Genomic DNA, 19,252 nt, shown 5'->3' on the forward strand with positions numbered 1-19,252 from the left:
CTGCTCCCAGGCGGGAAGCAAAACCACCCACTTCCCCCAACCCTGACTGCTACCAAGGCAGATGCCAGAGAGCACCCCCTCCCCAGGGCTGAGGAGCTCAGAAGACAATGCTGAGACAGACAATGGAGGCTGTGGGCTCCCCAAATCTGCCGCCCAAGGACTTGCAAGGATGTGAGTAAGTAAGGACCACACCTCGCCCCACCCACCCCTGACAGACACTCTAATCTCCTTCCAGAGGATGGTCCCCCACCCTGGCCCAGCCCTACACCTTCCCCAGTGAGAGGCAGCAGGGATTTTGGCTGAGAGACAGATGCATTTGTTAGGAGCCTATTGCCATTGGGCGTGGCGGGGGGGCCACTTACCAGAGAAAAATACAGCACCCACAGGGACCTGGGCAGTGAGAGTCGGTGCAGAGCCCAACACCAGCTTTCTCTGTGCTGCACACCACCCCGTCTCCCCACCTGCAAGGAACCACGCATAAAATCCCTAGAGCACAGGAAATAAGAAAAGCTCTCTGTCTGCACACTTATACCTGATTCGGTGGAACCCAAAAGAGGTTCCTTCCTTGCCAGCCTCCAAGGGAAATCTAAAAGTTGAGAGGGATAGGGAACGGACGACTTACAGGCTCACACACACAATCTAAGAAGAGACTTTTGCCAGCCCTCCTGGCCCCTACAGACCCTGGAACCCCAGCGTGGAATAGAACTCTGATCTCCCCCACCTCCACCCTGCCAGCACCCAGGATTAGAACCCTGGCCTGGATCGTGGGACTAAGCCCTACAGACATGGAACAAGGCACAAATGGTCTAGTCTGGCACTCATGACATTCGGAGGAGAGGCCGCTTTCGGGGGCAGCAGGAGTTCATGGGATGAGGGGCTTATCTGTTGGGCGCTGGACTCCTAGACAAGCTTTGTGTGGACAGTGGTACCTGGCCCTCACTCCGGCTGCCCCAAGAAGGAGGGGGCGAAAGAGAAGTCTAGGGCGGTGTCTCCTGTGGTTGAGGAGTCTCCCTGCCAGCCTGCTGCCGGGGACCAATGCCAACCCAAACAGGTGGGGTGGCTGAGCCAGGCAGCCCCCCCAACAGAGCCCGCATTGTGTGCTGAGGATGGGCTGGGCACCCAGGGGATGGGTTCCTTTTTTTTTTTTTTAAAGACTTTTTATTTATTTATTTATTTAACAGAGTGAGAAAGAGAGAGAGCAGCAGAAGGAGAAGCAGACTCCCCGCTGAGCAGGGAGCCTGACACGGGGCTTGACTCCAGGACCCCGGGATCACAGTCCAAGCCAAAGGCAGAAGCTCAATCAACTTAGCCACCCAGGGACCCTAAGGGAATGGTTTCCTAAGGAAGGAGGGGACCTCATGATATCGCAGTTCAAGGAAAGAGGCACGGCCCCTGTCCTCAGAGCCCAGTCTAACGGAAGAGACAGTCCCGGCCACCCGGAAGCTCCCGGCCTACAAGGAAAAAGAGGATACACATCAAAATTACTTAAGATGTGGACAAAGATAAGAAAAGTACAATCCCTAGGTATTAGTATCCTGGGACTGCCATGACAAATCACCACAAATGTGGGTTCAAGTAACAGAGGTGTATTCTCTACTGCTCTGGAGACCAGAAGTCCAAAATCAAGGGGTCAGCAGGGCCACCCTCTGAAGGTTCTAGGGGAGAGCCCTTACTTACCTCTTCCAGCTTCTGGTGATCCTTGCATCCCTTGGTTTGTGGCCACAACACCCCAATCTCTGCCTCCCCATCTTCACATGGCCCTTTATGTCTGTGCCTGTCTCTCTGTGTCTTTTTCTGTGTCTTCTAAGGACACTCACTCAGGGGAGCCTGGGGGACTCAGTCAGTTAAGCATCTGCCTTCGATTCAGTCTTGATCCCAGAGTCCTGGGATCGAGCCCCACATTGGGAAATTCCTGCTCAGCGGGAAGCCTGCTTCTCCTTCTCCCTCTGCCTGCTGCTCCACCTGCTTGTGCTCTCTCACTCTCTCTGTCAAATAAATAAATAAAATCTTTAAAACCAAAAAAATAAAATAAAATAAAAGGACACTCATTGGGTTTGGTGCTCACCCTAACCCAGTATGACCTCACCTCAATTCTTACCATAATGACATCTATGTAGATGTATAAATGTATACATGTATAAAGACCCTATTTCTAAATATGGTCACACATTCCAAGTTGCCAGTGGACATGACTTTGCAGGGGACACTGTTTGAAGGACCCACTATACGTGTGACAGACCAGGACCTGTCCACATTGCAGCAGCAGGGGTGGACAGTTGGTGGAAGCATGGCTGTAATGAGATGTGAGCAGGGCCAGTCTAGAAGGCTTCTGGGGGCAGCTGGGAGCTCAACATAGAAGGACGCTATGGAATGGGGCAGCAGAGATACAGAATTTTCAGGTGTCCAGGCTACATTTCCCACCACCCAGTTTCTCTAGGCCCTTTACACACAGACAACTGCTCTGGGAGAGAGCTCTTTTTTATATTGCTTTTAAAATTTTTTAAAGATTTTATTTATTTATTTGATACAGAGAGAGAGGGAGTGTGCATGCACAAGCAGGGGGAGGGGCAGAGGGAGAAGCAGGCTCCCCGCTGAGCAGGGAGCCCAAGAAGAGCTCCAGCCCACATAACCTGAGCCAAAGGCAAATGCTTAAACAATCAAGCCAAGCAGGCACCCCTGCTTTTAAATTTTTATTTTAAAATCATTAAAGTTGAGAAAATATTACAGAGAGTTCACAAGCACCCTTCACCCAGCTTCCCCAATAGGCTCATGTTACATAAATATTGAGCAACTGTCAAAACAAATAAATTAACATTGACCTAATGCTATTAATTAACTACCGACTTTATTCAATTTTCTGGCTTTTCTACTGATGTCCCTTTTCTGTTGCATGAAGGCACATTCTATTGGCTGTCAGTTCAGCTTGGTCTCTTCTGGTCTGTGACAGCTCCTCAGTCTGTCCTTATATTTCATGACCTTGACAGTTTGGAAGAGGTTATGTAGGACCAAAATATCCCCCAGTTTGGGTTTTCCTGACAATTTTCTCATCATCAGATTGAGGTTCAGCATTTTGGCAAGAAAACCACAGAAAGGTGTGTCTTTGTCAGTGCATTGTCTCAGGTACAGAAGACATATATTAAATGGGTTTATTGATGTCCATTGGTTAAGGTAGTGTTTTCTGGATTTCTCTGTGGTAGCATTACTATTTTCCCACCAAAATTAATAAAAACCTTGAAGAAGATACTTTGAGACTGCAACCATTCTGTTTCTTCTTCAACTTTTTTTTTTTTTTTGCATGAATTCTGTGTCCATTAGCGGTGGGAAAGAGCTCTTGATACCCAGTGAGCTCGAGAACCTCATTTTTCCTGGACTCCTTGAGAGACTATGACTTTTAAGAAACGCTTCAGGGAAGGGGGTCCATGCCCAAGAAAGGACTCTTTCTTCCTCTCTCATTCAATCCCAAAGCCAGACTGGCCCTCCCCAAACCCTCTCTGTACCCTAAAACGCTCCCAGACCACTGTCCTTGAAGACATACTAGCTATTTCTCTTTTTTTTAAGATTTTATTTATTTATTTGACAAACAGAGACAGAGAGAGAGGGAACACAAGCAGGGGGAGCAGCAGAGGGAGAGGGAGAAGAGCAAGAGAGGGCCGAGCAAGGAGCCCAACATGGGGCTCAACCCCAGGACCCTGGGATCATGACCTAAACTGAAGGCAGAGGCTTAATGACTGAGCCACACAGGTGCTCCCATACCAGCTATTTCTGTAGAAATTGAGGTCCAGAGTCTTTTTCTAGGCCCCCACAGGCCTGGAGGAAAGAAGGGGACAGTCAGTGTCTTCCCAGTGTCACAGGTAGAAAGTCCCTTTCCCCACAAGTCCCAACCATCTGTCTGCTTGTAGCAAGGGTAAAGTCTCCTAGAGCTGAGGGCTGTCACTTCTAGGAACGATATACTGGGGCCTGAGCCTACCTGGAGCTCAATTTCTGCCTCCAGAAATTGTGGGTTAGCATGGGGAGAGGTAGAATTGCAGGCACAGGAGGTAGCTGGGAGCCTGGAGCACCTCCTCAAGGCCCCATGTCCCTGTTCCCCTAGAAAGGTCTGCCACCCACTGGTTTCCCAGGCCAGCCTGCCCATCTGGGCCTTGTTCTTGTGAGAGCCTTTGCTGACACAACAGATGGGCCGAGCCAAGTGTTTCAGTGTCCATGGCCTTGTCTGTACCTGCCAGCAGCTAAAGACGACAGGACAGAAATCAACTGTCCCACATTATGGATACAGGAGGCTCGGAGGCTGAGGTAATTCCCAAGGTCCACAGAGAGAAAGCTGGTCAGCCAGGATTCAGTCCCAGCTCTGCCTGGCTCTGAGCCTCACTTTTCAAGGACCAGTCCCTTCCTGATAAAGGGTCCCTGAAAGTCAGAGCCAAAGGTGGCCTCAGAGGACATGTAAACCAGCCTCCTAACTTTACAGATGGGCAAACTGAGGCCCCAGGAAGGAAAAGGTCATGTCCAAAGTCACGCAGAGCCTGCTTTGCAAGTGTAAAAGGTTTAACAAGTACTTCCCAGAAATCTGAGCTAGGTATGTTGAGATTACGTGGGGTGAAAAGAGCTGTGCCTGCACCCCAGAGTCACATTTAGGTTGTTAAGAATATGAAGGGTTAGGTAGCCAAAGCCTAGCAACAGATGGGTTCAACTAACCACCTATTAGCTACCTACTCACGGAATGTAAGACTTCATTTTCTAGCCAATTACACATAATGCTCACTGAAAACTGAGCTCCACCCCCATAGCCTAGCCCCCTCTCCAACCCTATATCCCCAGCCATTTTCCAGCCTCTACCTAATTCCCACTTCTGTCCTCTCTTCCTGCCCAAATTCTTCATGTTCTTTAAGACCAAGCCTCAGTTCAACATACAGATTTAAGATACGGTTTCTGAAGACTGTGTGGCATAAAATAGAGGAGAAATGAACAAAAGGGAGAAGGAAGGGAGAGGGGAACAGGAAATTGGTAAAGGTTTGTGAAAGGATGCATGGGATGGGTAAGTGGATGGGCAGATGGATGGACAGATGGATGGACGGATGGATGGATGGATGGATGGATGGATGGATGGATGGACAGATGTACCGGTGGATGGTTGAGCAGGTCGGTGGGCAGATGGATGGATGGGTGGATGGATGGATGGATGGATGGATGGATGGACAGATGTACCGGTGGATGGTTGAGCAGGTCGGTGGGCAGATGGATGGATGGGTGGATGGATGGATGGATGGATGGATGGATGGATGGATGGATGGACAGATGTACCGGTGGATGGTTGAGCAGGTCGGTGGGCAGATGGATGGATGGGTGGATGGATGGATGGATGGATGGATGGATGGACAGATGTACCGGTGGATGGTTGAGCAGGTCGGTGGGCAGATGGATGGATGGGTGGATGGATGGATGGATGGATAGGCAGATGTACAGGTGGACGAATGAGCATATAGATAGACGGATGGACGGACGGATGGATGGATGGATGGGCAGATGTACAGATGGATGGATGGGCAGGTAGATGGGCAGATGGATGAATGGATAAATAGATGAACTGGCAAGTGAGTGAGCAGATGGAAAGATGGGATGATTGAAAGGAAGGACAATGGAATGGAAAGAGAAGAATGGAAGGTGGATAGACAGCGGGTGGTTAGGTGGGGAAAGGATGGATAGAAAACAGAGGAAAGGCCGTCATCCCACCCACCCCCGGGTGGGAAGCATCCTGCAGGAGCTCTCAACTTAGCTGGACCTTGGCAATGAATAGATGCTGAGCAAGAGAGGAAGTGAGGAAGGACATCTCATTTACTCACCTGAGCAAAGACTCAGTGGCATGAAATGCTGGTCGGAGGAAAGGACAGCGCCTAAGCGTTGCTACAGCACAGAGCTGAGCTGCCTGACGGAACTGAGAGCAGGTCGGGGGGATATAGGTGGAGCTGAGGATCACGGACTTTCTCCTAACAACACTGGGAGGACCGAAGTTTCCACACTCGGGAGTGACCCTGTCAGGTGTGTTTCACAAAGACCCTTTTGGTGTCCACATAGAACATAATCTGGGAGAAGGGACAGAAAAGGGAAAACCAGGAAGATGTTGCCTTGTCATTATCCAGGTAAGGGATGGGGTCAGCTCAGACCTCTCCTCTGCCTGGAAGGCCCAGCCCATCACCTTGGACCACCTGCCTTTCCCCTTCTCAGCCTTCCCACTGCCTCTGGGTTGTGTGCCAGCCCCCAGGAGAGCTTATTATAGTGCCTGAGGGGGCCACGAAATGTCTCCCATGTAGTAGGTGCTCAGCATGTTAGTTTACTGCAATTACTCCAGCCTGATGGCGGAGACAGAGCCCTTGTCCTTGGAGATGTCCAGTCTGATGGGGGAGGGAAAATGAGTGTATAACTTTCTCTACTCTCCAAGGGGAGCCTGGAGCCGGGGAGCCACCAGGTGGGGTGGGTAGTACATAGAAGACTTCTTGGAAAGGGTGCGCTTGACTCAGGTTTTGAAAGAAGGAAGAGCCCTGCATGGGTGGAGTGGGGAGAGGGCAATCCCAGGCAGGGGCGTGGCTGTGGGAACTCCAGTGCCAGTCAGCACCTCAGCTGGAATGGCTGTGTCAGGAGTCCTGAGCTACGGGGTCAGCAGAACAAAAGGCAAGGGAGGGAAAGGAAAGAAGTCCCCCTGTAGTTCCAGGCCTCATGAGTAGAAAGAATAAGAATAAGACAGAGGCTGGGTAGTAATCTCAGTGCCCTACTGCCCTCCCCCAGACTGAGCCATCATGTGGGACTGGGGAAGGCCCAGGGTCTCCCAAATCAGTCAGACCAGGTTTCCAGGCAGGGCTCCCCCACTGACCAGCCGTGTGACCTTAGACATGTCACTGCAGCCCTCCCGGTGAGTTTCCTATCAAATGAGTATAGGAGTTCCTATTTTGCAGGATTATTGAGAGGACTAGATTAGCTTGGCACAGAGTAACCATTTGGCAGAAAGTTCTCTTAAAGTAAGCCCGAGAGATTGACCAATGGGAGGCAGGGGGTAAGCTTAAACAGGTGTCAAAACTCAGGCAAAGACAGCATCCAAGAAAAAAAAGGGACACAGGAGAGTGCTGGGCAGTGGAGGAGCAAGAGGAAGGAGGCCTCACGAGAGTTGCTGAGGCCAGCAGGCCCAGGTGAGGAGCTGCTGAGTCTGTGAGGGCCCAGCCAGGGTGGAGTCTATGGGAATGGGCAGGCCCGGAAGCCTGCCGGGAAGAGTCAGCAGGATGGTTTGGGTGTGAGAGGAGAAGGCATGGGAGCTGCCGTAAGGCCCACATTCTGAGGATGGAGGCCCGGCACTCCCCTCCCTCCCCTGCCTGGAAATGAAGGGGACAGGGAAGCAGCGGCTCAGGGTTTCCAGTGAGGCCCCGAGGTCTCCAAAGCCCCACCAGTCACTCAGCATCACCCAGAGCCTGGTTCTTCTTCTCCCAGGCCTACCTATCTGTGCAATGGGGCAACATCTGCATGCATACACACACACACACACACACACACACACACACACACACACACACACCATTATTTCTGCGTCACTCACCTCCGAAAGAGGGGGCTGGAGCAGCTGATGATAAAAGACACATGTACAATAAAACTGAAAATATCCAGGAACGGTCGAAGACAAATCAAAATTAGGTAATAGGGCACACTGATAAACATGTTTTGGTTGCAAGCAAAGGAACTTGAATTCGTTTCAAAAAGAGGCAATTCATTGACTCATTGTTCTCTCCCACTCTCCCCTCCTGCCTCAACACATACATACAAACACACGCATACACACACAACCCTTGTCCTTGATCTGCCTCCTGGCTTCACCTGCACAAGCCAGCCACCCCCGTGAGGCTGGGACCGTAGCTGAGACAGCTACTAACTAATCCTTCAACCTCACTGTCAGAGAGGATCAGCTCAGGACCCTGAGATCATGACCTGAGCCAAAGGCAGAGGCTTAACCCACTGAGCCCCCCAGGTACCCCTCACACTAGAGTTCTCCCTGATATGGAGAGTGGCCAGAATATTATGTGACCAACCCAGCAGGTGACCTGCCCTCTTTTCCCAAGGAAAAGGGATCTGGCATCAGAAGAAGAAAGGCACAGATTTGGCCCCAACCTTTATGAGCTAAGCAGCTACCCCAATGCGTGTCCACCACCAAACTCTACAGAGGTGGCTGCTATCCCCATATGTCTCTGGGTTTCCTGGCAGCCAAGACAAACAGGAAAACATAATGGAATATGAAACCTCGCTCAGAAGGAAGCATATTTGAGTGTCCAGAGACACAAACGTCTTCTACGTTCTGAGGTCTGAGAAGAGTCTATCTTCAGAGATTCTGAAGGACATGAAGAGCTTCTGTTCACTGAGTCCCACTCTGTCAAGCACGATGCTAGACATTGCCACTGATACTCTCATTAAATCCTACAAACCCCCTTGGGGAAGGTGTTGCTGAGTCTCTGTTATAGACTTAGAGAGGTAAAGGCAGGGAAGTTCCACTGGGAGCATATCCCGTGAATAGGTAGGTACCCCCAAAGGTGCTGATGTGCTCCAGAAAGCCAGGTTCCCGAACCCTGGCAGCAGGGCGGCCTGCCTCCTGTAGGCACCAAGCTCCGGTCCCTTCTCCTGGGTACTCACTGGGCAGAATTCCAACTGTCAGCACCAAAGACCTCTGCCTGGGGGCCTTCTCAGGCCACCAGAGCTCATTCTGCCTCTGCACAGGGCAGGCGGTAGTGCTGGAGATTTAACACCCCTCCCCTGCCTGACAGCCTCCTCAGCCTATCAGGATGGGAGGATAAACACCCCAGCTCCCTCGTCCCCTGGGAGGAACTCTGAGGGGGTTTTACTTCACTGTCCCTAAGAATTACACTACAGTGGTCCACAGCGTTCGCTTGCTGGATCACACACCCTTATTAGCTCCCTCCCCTTCCCTTTCCCACCTACCCTCTCCCTAATGGTGTTTCCTGAGACTCCACCCAAAAATACTTTTCGCACTTGAGTTCTTTTTTTTTTTTTTTAAGATTTTATTTATTTATTTGACAGAGAGAGACAAGTAGGCAGAGCAGCAAGCAGAGAGAGAGGAGAAAGCAGGCTCCCCACTGAGCAGAGAGCCTGATGCAGGGCTTGATCCCAGGACCCTGAGAGCATGACCTGAGCCAAAGGCAGAAGCTTAACCCACTGAGCCACTCAGGAGTCCCTCACACTTGAGTTCTTGTTTAAGGATCTGCTTCTGGAATCCAAACCAAGGTACCTGAGAGGGGAAATATATATATTAAATGTGATATATTTTGCTAATAGATAAAATATATTATCTTATATACATTATAATAACATAATAAATACTATAAATTGTACTAATATAAGAATATGGAGCACTTAACTTACAAAGAAGAGTACTCTTTATCATAAATTCCACATAGTCCATCCTTCATAGGATGCTTTCATCGATTTTTGCCCAATTCTTGCAACCTGTAGTGGCAATCGACAAGGAAGTTTAGTTCTGACATGAATGCTCATTGAAGTTTTTATTTGTGTTGAAGAGGGGGATCAAAGAGAAACAATACAGACATATGCCCCAACTTGAGCCATTCATCAGTGAGGTGAGTAACCTCTTCACTGAACCAGATTTCAAATGCAGAAAGCATATTTTCTTACAATTTTTGCTATTAACAATGCAACAGCTAGAGGTATGACACTCTTTTAAGATTAGTCTGCGCTAAGTTGTGCAGCCACTTTGGAGAACAGCGTGGAGATTCCTTAAGAAATTAAAAATAGAGCTTCCTGGGACGCCTGGGTGGCTCAGTTGGTTAAGCGGCTGCCTTCGGCTCAGGTCATGATCCCAGCGTTCTGGGATCGAGTCCCACATCGGGCTCCTTGCTCGGCAGGGAGCCTGCTTCTCCCTCTGCCTCTAGCCTGCCACTCTATCTGCCTGTGCTTGCGCTCTGTATCTCTCTAACAAATAAATAAAATCTTTAAAAAAAAAAAATAGAGCTTCCATATGACCCTGCATTTGCACTACTGGGTATTTACCCCAAAGATACAGGTGTAGTGAAAAGAAGGGCCATCTGTACCCCAATGTTCAGAGCAGCAATGGCCACGGTCGCCAAACTGTGTAAAGAACCAAGATGCCCTTCAACGGACGAATGGATAAGGAGAATGTGGTCCATATACACTAGGGAGTATTATGCCTCCATCAGAAAGGATGAATACCCAAATTTTTTATCAACATGGTTGGGACTGGAAGAGATTATGCTGAGTGAAATAAGTCAAGCAGAGAGAGTCAATTATGGTATGGTTTCACTTATTTGTGGAGCATAAGAAATAACACGGAGGACACGGGGAGATGGAGAGGAGAAGGGAGTTGAGGGAAATTGGAGGGGGAGGTGAATCATGAGAGACTATGGACTCTGAAAAACAATCTGAGGGTTTTAAAGGGGAGGGGGGTGGGAGGTTGGGTGAGCCTGGTGGTGGGTATTATGGAGGGCACATACTGCATGAAGCACTGGGTGTGGTACATAAACAATGAATTCCGGTACACTGAAAAGAAATTTTAAAAATCAAGAATTTTTTTAAAAAAAGATTAGTCTGCATTATTTTTAGCATGTTCCTTAAATTATTTAAGTCAAGATTTTCTTAAGTCTAGACAATCAATAAAACACAACATATCTAGCCCTGATTTGTAGCATTTACCATTTCCGTGGTGTAAATATCCTACTGCCTCACTTTGTTGCGGGGGAGGGTGGGCAGGAAGAGGAGGGGTTGGGGGGGGTGCTGCCAAGGAAGAGTTTGACCACAATAGGCATGCGCACAACTCAGTACAACTCCAGGCGGGGAGCAGCCCCTTGTGGATGCGGGCTGAGTTCACTCTGCTCCTGCAGGAACTTGCCCTCTCTGCGAACTTGCTGAGAACAGCAAGGCCAGGTGTCTGCTCCTCTGGAAAATCACCACAGAGGTAGCAGACTCCCTGATAACCTACCTACCAGTCATGCACCCTTAAGGAGGTCGCCCACCTCCCTGAGCCTCCATTTCCTCACCTGTAAAATAGGATGAATATGGTGCAGGGACATAGCTAAGAGTCTTGGCAGAGAGGAAGCAGGAAGAAGCCATTTGCTCCAACTCAGCCTTAGGAGGAAGGACACAACTCTCTGTCCCCAGCCTTGCTGCAAGAATCAAATGTCATAACGGGTCCCCTTCAGGGAGATACTAACACCCTAAATTCACGAAAGGAACTGAAATTCAGAGATGAAGCGATCAGCCAAGGTCATACACCAGGCTCCACCCCAGGCTGACCTCTTGCCTCCTTCCACTATTCCACATTACCTTCTGCGAGGGAATACAGTCTAACTTTAGGGGTTTTTTTTTCCCCTTTTGGTTATCACTTTTGATTTGTGTAGTCATACTGTTATCTAAATACAAAGTTAATTTAAAATCTATTAGATGGTATCCCAGGCTAAAACACAAATGAACCCTAAGGAACATTAGGCTATGTGAAATAAGGCAGTCACGGAAAGGATTAATACCGTGTGATTCCACTCATGAAGTACCTAAGTAGTCAGGAGCATAGAAACTAGAAAGGAGGAGGGGCGCCTGGGTGGCTCAGTGGGTTAAAGCCTTTGCCTTCGGCTCAGATGATGATTCCAGGGTCCTGGGATCAAGCCCCATATCGGACCCTCTGCTCAGCAGGGAGCCTGCTTTTCCCTCTCTCTTTGCCTGCCTCTCCGCTTCCTTGTGATCTTTGTCTGTCAAATAAATAAATAAAATCTTTAAATTAAAAAAAAAAAGAAACAGAAAGGAGAAAGTTTGTTAGCAGGCGGGGGGGGGGGGGCAAGGGAGAAAAGGGAATTGAGGTTTAGTGAGCGTGGAGCTTTGTGTCTATTGTACAATATTGTGAATATATTTAACATACTGAGCTCTATACTTTAAAATTATTAAAATGGTAAAAAAAAAATCTACTACATGGTAATATAAAATTGGCAGTCCAGGATATTGGTGTGTACAATCTGGTTTTCTATTCTTTTTCTTAAAGGTTTTTTTTTTAAAGATTTTATGTATTTATTTGACAGACAGAGATCACAAGTCGGCAGAGAGGCAGGCAGAGAGAGAGGAGGAAGCAGGCTCCCTGCTGAGCAGAGCGCCTGATGTAGGGCTCGATCCCAGGACCCTAAGATCATGACCCGAGGTGAAGGCAGAGGCTTTAACCCACTGAGCCACCCAAGCACTCTGGGTTTGTTTGGTTTTTTTTCAAGATTTTATTTATTTATTTGACAGACAGAGATCACAAATAGGCAGAGAAGCAGGCAGAGATAGAGAAGAGGAAACAGGCTCCCTGCTGAGCAGAAAGCCCGATGCAGGGCTCCATCCCAGGACCCTGGGATCATGACCCGAGCCGATGGCAGAGGCTTTAACCCACTGAGCCACCCAGGAACCCCTTTCTTAAAGGTATTTTAAGTAATCTCTACACCCAACACAAGGCTTGAACTCACAACTCCAAGATCAAGGGTTGCTAGCTCTTCCAAATAAGCCAGCGCCCATGTTTTTAACTAGGAAACCAATGTGGTATTCAACAAATGAACTGATTTTATAGTTCTTAAATTTTTATGTACTTTTTTTGTTCCTATACACACACACACACAATTTTATAGATACGTGTAAAATTGTATACACTCTTTTTTTTCTTTCCTATTTTCATGGATCTCTCTATTATCCATTACACCCACCTGGTCTCCCACCCTAACCCCAAGGTAACCCATGTTAATAACATATGTACCCTTTCATATTTGCAGTGCTCATATGTACGCACAGACATGCATTCACATAAATTGACACATAAGTGTGAATACATACATATTCACACAAGTGAGGTCAGCATACTACCTGTTCTTTTCTGTAGCCTGCGCTTATTTCCCTTTCTCCCAAAACCTTGAAAAATCTCTTCTTGCCATCCTACACAGCTCCAACTTATTGATGCTGGTGGCTGCTTAATACTCCGTAGTATGAGCGAACCCCTATGTACTCAACTGTACACTATCTTTGTTTTCCTTTTTTGGTCACTGTAAATAATGTAGTGATAAATATCTTCGCACCCATGCCCTTTTATTTCTATTTTTCTTTATTCATTTAATAATGAAGCCCCTTTGATCATTTGAAAGTCTTCTTGGATGTGTACTCACACGTAACGAACCCAGAAAGGAGCCCGAGAGAAGAAAAACTCTGGGAACCGAACAATGGATGAATGTGTTTCATTTTTGTATTTTTTTTTAATTATCACACTATCGATAAGGCAGATAAATCTACCTGTTTTATGTGTAACTATCCTATAATCATAGGACAGGAAGGGACCCCGCGCCCCAGGGATGTGTTTACAGGGAGTTGAGTCAGAAATAGACTCTCTTTCTAAACAGCTGACATCTTTGCTTTGACACCTCTTGACTTGCTCAAAGCCCTGAGGGGGTCCTGGACTGTTGAGGGAAGGGGGGCACAGAGCTACATCCGCCCATGGCAGTGACCACACAGCACATCAGTGGAAGCCTTGGTGCCTCAGCCCTGGCAAGACCAGACTCCCATCCTCTCGCGGCTCAGAAAGCAACTTGCTTTCTCTTCCATGCAGCTCATCAACACCTACCATGGTGGCTGCCTTGTACCAACATGACAAGGGGCATGTGGAATCCAGAGAAGCCTGTCCTCAAGGGTTCTCTGATGGACCCAGCTGGGGTCCATCAGAGAACCTGGGGAACCTTCTGGGGAACCTGGGTGTCTCAGATGGTTAAACGTCTGTCTTCTGCTCAGGTCACAGTCTCAGGGTCCTGGGATCAAGCTCTGCATCCTTGGCCCCTCCCTCCTTGTTCACGTGCATGCACTCTTTCAAATAAATAAATGAAATCAAAAGGAAGGAAGGAAGAGAGAGAGAAAGAGAAGAGAAAGGAAGCGGAGGGGAGGGAAGGCTAAGAGAGAAGAGAAGAGAAGAAAAGAGAACACACTTGCTTCTGAGTCCATGGAAACCTGAAAGAGCAGAGGTCTGTAGTCCAAATCTAAGGCCTGACTCCACAAATCCTTATCAAGTGTCCCAGATGTGCTGGGTGCTAAGGGTTGTGGGGACCAGCAAAACAAAAAGCTTCATCTGTGTTTATGTCTCAGGGAACTGTCAGAAGGCCTTAAACAACAAGCCTCGGAGGTGGGAAGACAAATCTAAGAAATGGCTTATCTCAGACACTAGGAGGGACCCTGTGCTTTTTATAGCCCTTGGAAACAATGGGCCCAAAGAAGGCAAAACCTGACGCGCTTACCACTCATTTATTTACATCAGCAGATACACTTTATGAGCTATCATTAATTCTCACTCCAGCCATTGTTTTAGCTCTTTATGCAATTATCTAAAACAATATTTCACAAACTTTGACACTAACTCAAGCCTAAAGAATCTGAGGGTGTGTTCAAAATAAAGTTACAAGGAGCATTCGGGAGCACACAACCTCCTCATCACAGGTGCCATGATCTTAGGAAATGGGAAAGGCCAGGCAAGAACAAAGTGCTGGTCTGATTTGGGACTTGAATCTGATCTTGGGGAATCCAAGCAGCAAGTCATTTCCAAAGGGCAAAGCTAGTTCCCTTATTGAAGGAGAAGCTCACATTTCTGCCTTGACGCCTTCCTTTAAAAAAGATTCATGTTTTGGGGCACCTGGGTGGCTCAGTGGGTTAAGCCTCTGCCTTCAGCTCAGGTCATGATCCCAGGGTCCTGGGATCGAGCCCTGCATCGGGCTCTCTGCTTGGTGGGGAACCTGCTTCCCCCTCTCTCTCTGCCTGCCTCTCTGCCTACTTGTGATCTCGGTCTGTTAAATAAATAAATAAATATAAATAAATAAATAAATAAAAACCTAAGGGGCGCCTGGGTGGCTCAGTGAGTTAAAGCCTCTGACTTCAGCTCAGGTCATAATCTCAGTGTGCTGGGATCAAGCCCTGCATCGGGCTCTTTGCTCAGCAGGGAGCCTGCTTCCCTTCCTCTCTTCTCTCTGCCTGCCTTTCTGCCTACTTGTGATCTCTGTCTGTCAAATAAATAAATAAAATATTTTTTTTAAAAAAACATTTTAAAAGGAGTTCATGTTTTGTCTCCACACAATATGACAATGAAAAGGAGAAACATGCTTTCTTCTTCAGTAGTTTTACTAACTAGCTAGGAGACCCTAACAAAGTATTTTTTTCCCCTCATTAGTTGAAGCCTCACTTTCTTCATCTGTCAAATGGAGGCCTTTATTTCCAGAGTTCAACCAGTTCACTGGTGGCAATAGGCACCATGAAGACACAGGCACAGAGAGCTTTTTGAGGTAGAGGGCATTCTGCATCCTCTGCTCTGACATCTATTACTGAACAACTCATAAGCATGCGATCTAGTTCAGGAGTCTTTTAGCAACCCAGACCAGGACTCTATCTTTATGTGAGGGTCCTTTCATAAGGTCACCTTTGAAAGGGACAGATGAATTCATTAACAACAGAGATCTTTAAAAAGATAATACTCCAATTTGGTGAGAAGGTTTTGAAACAGGTACTCTCATTCCCTGCTGGTAAATTATGCAAAGTGGTACCACTTCTCTTGAAATGAACTGGACAGTACAAGTCAAGACCCTTGAAATAGTCGTTATTTTCTCATCTAGTAATTGTACTTCTGGGAATCAAGCCAAAGAAAATAATGCAAAATATTTATAAAAACTTTATGCAGAAAGAGGTTATTGCTGTAATATTTTAATTTACAACAACAAAAAAAATAGTGGAAACAGCATTGAAATGTGTGACACTTTTAATAATATAGGAAAGTACTTCTCTTAAAATATTAATAAAATTGAATACAATGTGATTAGTGTGATTGTAGATGGATAGATAGATAGATAAACAGACAGATAGGCATGTAATATATATATATGACAGAAACTCACCAAAATGTCATTAGTGGTTGCCTTTGGGTGTTGGGATTTGAGGTTCAATCTGAGTCATAACCTCACCTATGGCCCAGAAGACAGTGTCAATGACCATAAATAAGGACACATGTTTGCTGAACAATGATCATGCATTACGGAGTGATGAATCAGGCTCAGCAGCCTTGAAAGATGAAAAATATTTTGCCAGGTATAACAGGGACTTTGCGTCATTTATCACCACCCCTCTAAACACCCCTAAAATTAGTGTAAGTGAATAAAACATGTATTGGACAAAGAGAATAAGAGAAGGGATTACAGTAACAATATTTTGGGATCTAGAAAACAAACAAAAAAGTGTATTGGTACTTTTCCAGGAGAAGTCAAGAAGCAAGCAGATTCACACAACAGGACCCTAGGAAGCCTCTGGAATAAGAGGCACCAGGCACCTCTGAAGGTGGAGGGCAGGTGGGCTAGAAACAGGAGGATAAATGGGTCAAAATTCTGTATAAAAATTAGGGATACCTCCATAGCTCCTTTCTACCCCAACCCCACCTGATGCCAACCACTCCTCCTTTACCCCAGGAGAAACTGGAGGTGTACTCTGGAGTATTTACCCAGAGGGACTAAACCCTGAGGGACCAAGCACAGCTAGGGGTGGGGTAATAAACTGATTTAAGTCAGATTAACTGATACTGAGACCCTCTCAGTCTCCTTCCTCCACATAGCTTCCTGAAAGCTGGTAGGCCAGGCAGAAAATGAGAGGCATCCTTCCTGAGGAAGACCCTACCCAAAAGAAAAGGCCTACATATACTGACATTTGAGGTTTCCCAATAAAACAACATAATCTCCACCAGATTGTTCTACAGTGAGACTCAGCAAGGGAAAAGCCCTTTACCATGTACACACATACTCACTCACATTCCAATCAGCTTTTTAGTGACTTACTCTTAAATATTAACCAAAAATCAAGAAACACAGACTTTGAGGGAAGCTTCTGGCATAAATGACAGAGATAAGACAAATCAGGAAAAAGGCAGCTGAAAGGAAAGTGAAATGATGATGGAAATGAAAGAATTATTAAAGCCTTGATCAATAGCTCAACAAGGTAAAAGGACATATTCTGTCTTGAAACAACAACACGAGACTATTTTTAAAAAGCATCCAGAGTTACTAAAATGTATCCAGCTTTTTTAAAACTAAGTAATAAGATTGGATGGCAAAGTTTAGGGAAAGCTCAGAAAGTTGAAAAAAAAGAGAAGTTAGATGAAAAACAGAAGGAAATACATAGCAAAAAGAAGAGTTCCAGAAACAGAAAAATGGAGGGGAGGAAATTGTGAAATAAATAGAAAATCTCCTGTAAATTTTCTGAAGAACATGAATTTCTACACTGAAAGATGCTGTCAAGTGCCCAATCCAACAGATCCAACACAGCCACAGGGAGGCCGAACATGTGATAGCTCAGGTGGCTAGAGAGCAAGAGAAGAGCCTAAAAGCTATGGAGGAAGGCTCAGGAATCAGATAGCATCAAATATCTAGAATCAAAACAGCATTAGACTTCTCAGTAGCAACACTGGAAGCCAGGAAATAGTGACACAATATCTTTAAAGTGCTGAGGGGAAAATTCTTTGCAACCTAGAATTCCATACCCAACCAAACTATCCATCAAGAATGGGCGTTAGACTAATGATGTTTTCAGACATGAAAAGTTTACACATCCTCTCTCAGGAAATTGCCAGAGGATGTGTTTCACGAAAATGAAGAGGGAAGAAAAGAAGAAGGGAGACATGGGCTCCAGAAAGAGAGAAGCAACACAGAAAGAAGGGATGTCCAAAAGGACAATGAAGGAAGATTTCAGGATGACAGGAGGCACAGAGAGCACCCAGAACTTGCTGGAGCAGGACAGTGGACTCCAAGAGAAATACCTTCAAGAAGATAAAACTGATAGAATATTCAGTGTTTAAACATTTTAGAAGATCTATACTTCTGGCAGTGAACTAGGGAATACATTTAGGTTAGGTACACAGAAAACATCAGCAAGTTAAAAGATACATATTCCAAAGAAATGTAAAATAGTATAAAATATTTTTGACTATAAAGAATAGCTAAATAGTCATGATAATGTAAAATTAAACATTTCTCTAGTGAAAATATGGATATATTATTGAGAGAGTAGGAAGGAGGGAAGGGCAATGTTGTATAAGAGAGCTGAATCCCCCTCCTTCACAGCAGGTGAAAGCTAAAAGTCAAGAAGTTAAAAGCTAAAATTGAGGGGCCCCAGGTGGCTCAGTTGGTTGAGCATCTAACTCTTGGTTTCAGTTCAGGTCACGATCCTAGGATCATGGGATCCATCCTCACATCAGGCTCCAGGCTCATTGTGGAGTCTGTTTGAGATTCTCTATCTCCCTCCCCCATTGACTCTCCTCCTGTCCAGCCCCCAATCTCTCTCTCAAAATAAATAAAGTCTTTTTTAAAAACTAAGACTGAAAAAAAAAAAAACAACCAAGAAATGGTTGTATAAGCCTGGAATTTAGAAATAAGGCCAATGCCTAAAGTAATAGCTAGGAGTTGAAAGTGGAAGGTGGGAACAGAGGCACATGACACAGCCTGAGGATGGTTCTTTTCCATAAAAAGACTTATTATGAGACATACATAACTTTGATTTTGCTAATTAAATTTTTTAAATATAGAAGACACCCATAGCAAGTGAGAGGCGTGGGGCAGGATGGTTGACTACTGTGCGCAGATCAGGGAATGATGGGAAAGCACCACAGTGGGTTGAGACAAAGCATCAAGAGGTAAAATGAACATCATGGGTGGTTAAACAGAGGAGTCCCGATCAACATCCTTGCTCTTGATCTTGACCATATTCTTGCTAGAAGGGCCATCAAGCAGAAATGGGAATGAGACAGATGGACAGTGAGGAGCCTGCTTAGGGGGCCGTACCTAATTCTTGGGAGAGAGGAAGTGGGTCTGAATGTGCGGGTGGTCATATGAGGATGAAGAGGAGGGCATGAGTGACAGATGTTTCCTAGGGGGCTTGTTAGCCTCAGGCCCCTGTCTGAGGGGAATGAGAAAGAAGGGGCTAATGCGGGTGATGAAGAGGAACAGGTTGGGAGAAGAAACTTCCGTTCTAACCATGGACCCCATCCCAAAGAAGAAGGCTCTGTTTCCCACCATCCAACACAGAACTTGTTGGACAAGTGTGAGGGGCTAAAGGGTAGAGTTAAGAGCTCAAGCTTTGGAGTCTTTGGGATAAAATACCGAAAAAGAGTGAGTGGCATTAAAAAAAAAAAAAAGCACAGCCTTCTTAACCAGACCCACCCAGTGTG

This window comes from Mustela erminea, chromosome 18 (genome assembly GCF_009829155.1).
Source record: "Mustela erminea isolate mMusErm1 chromosome 18, mMusErm1.Pri, whole genome shotgun sequence".
Lineage (NCBI taxonomy): Eukaryota > Metazoa > Chordata > Mammalia > Carnivora > Mustelidae > Mustela > Mustela erminea.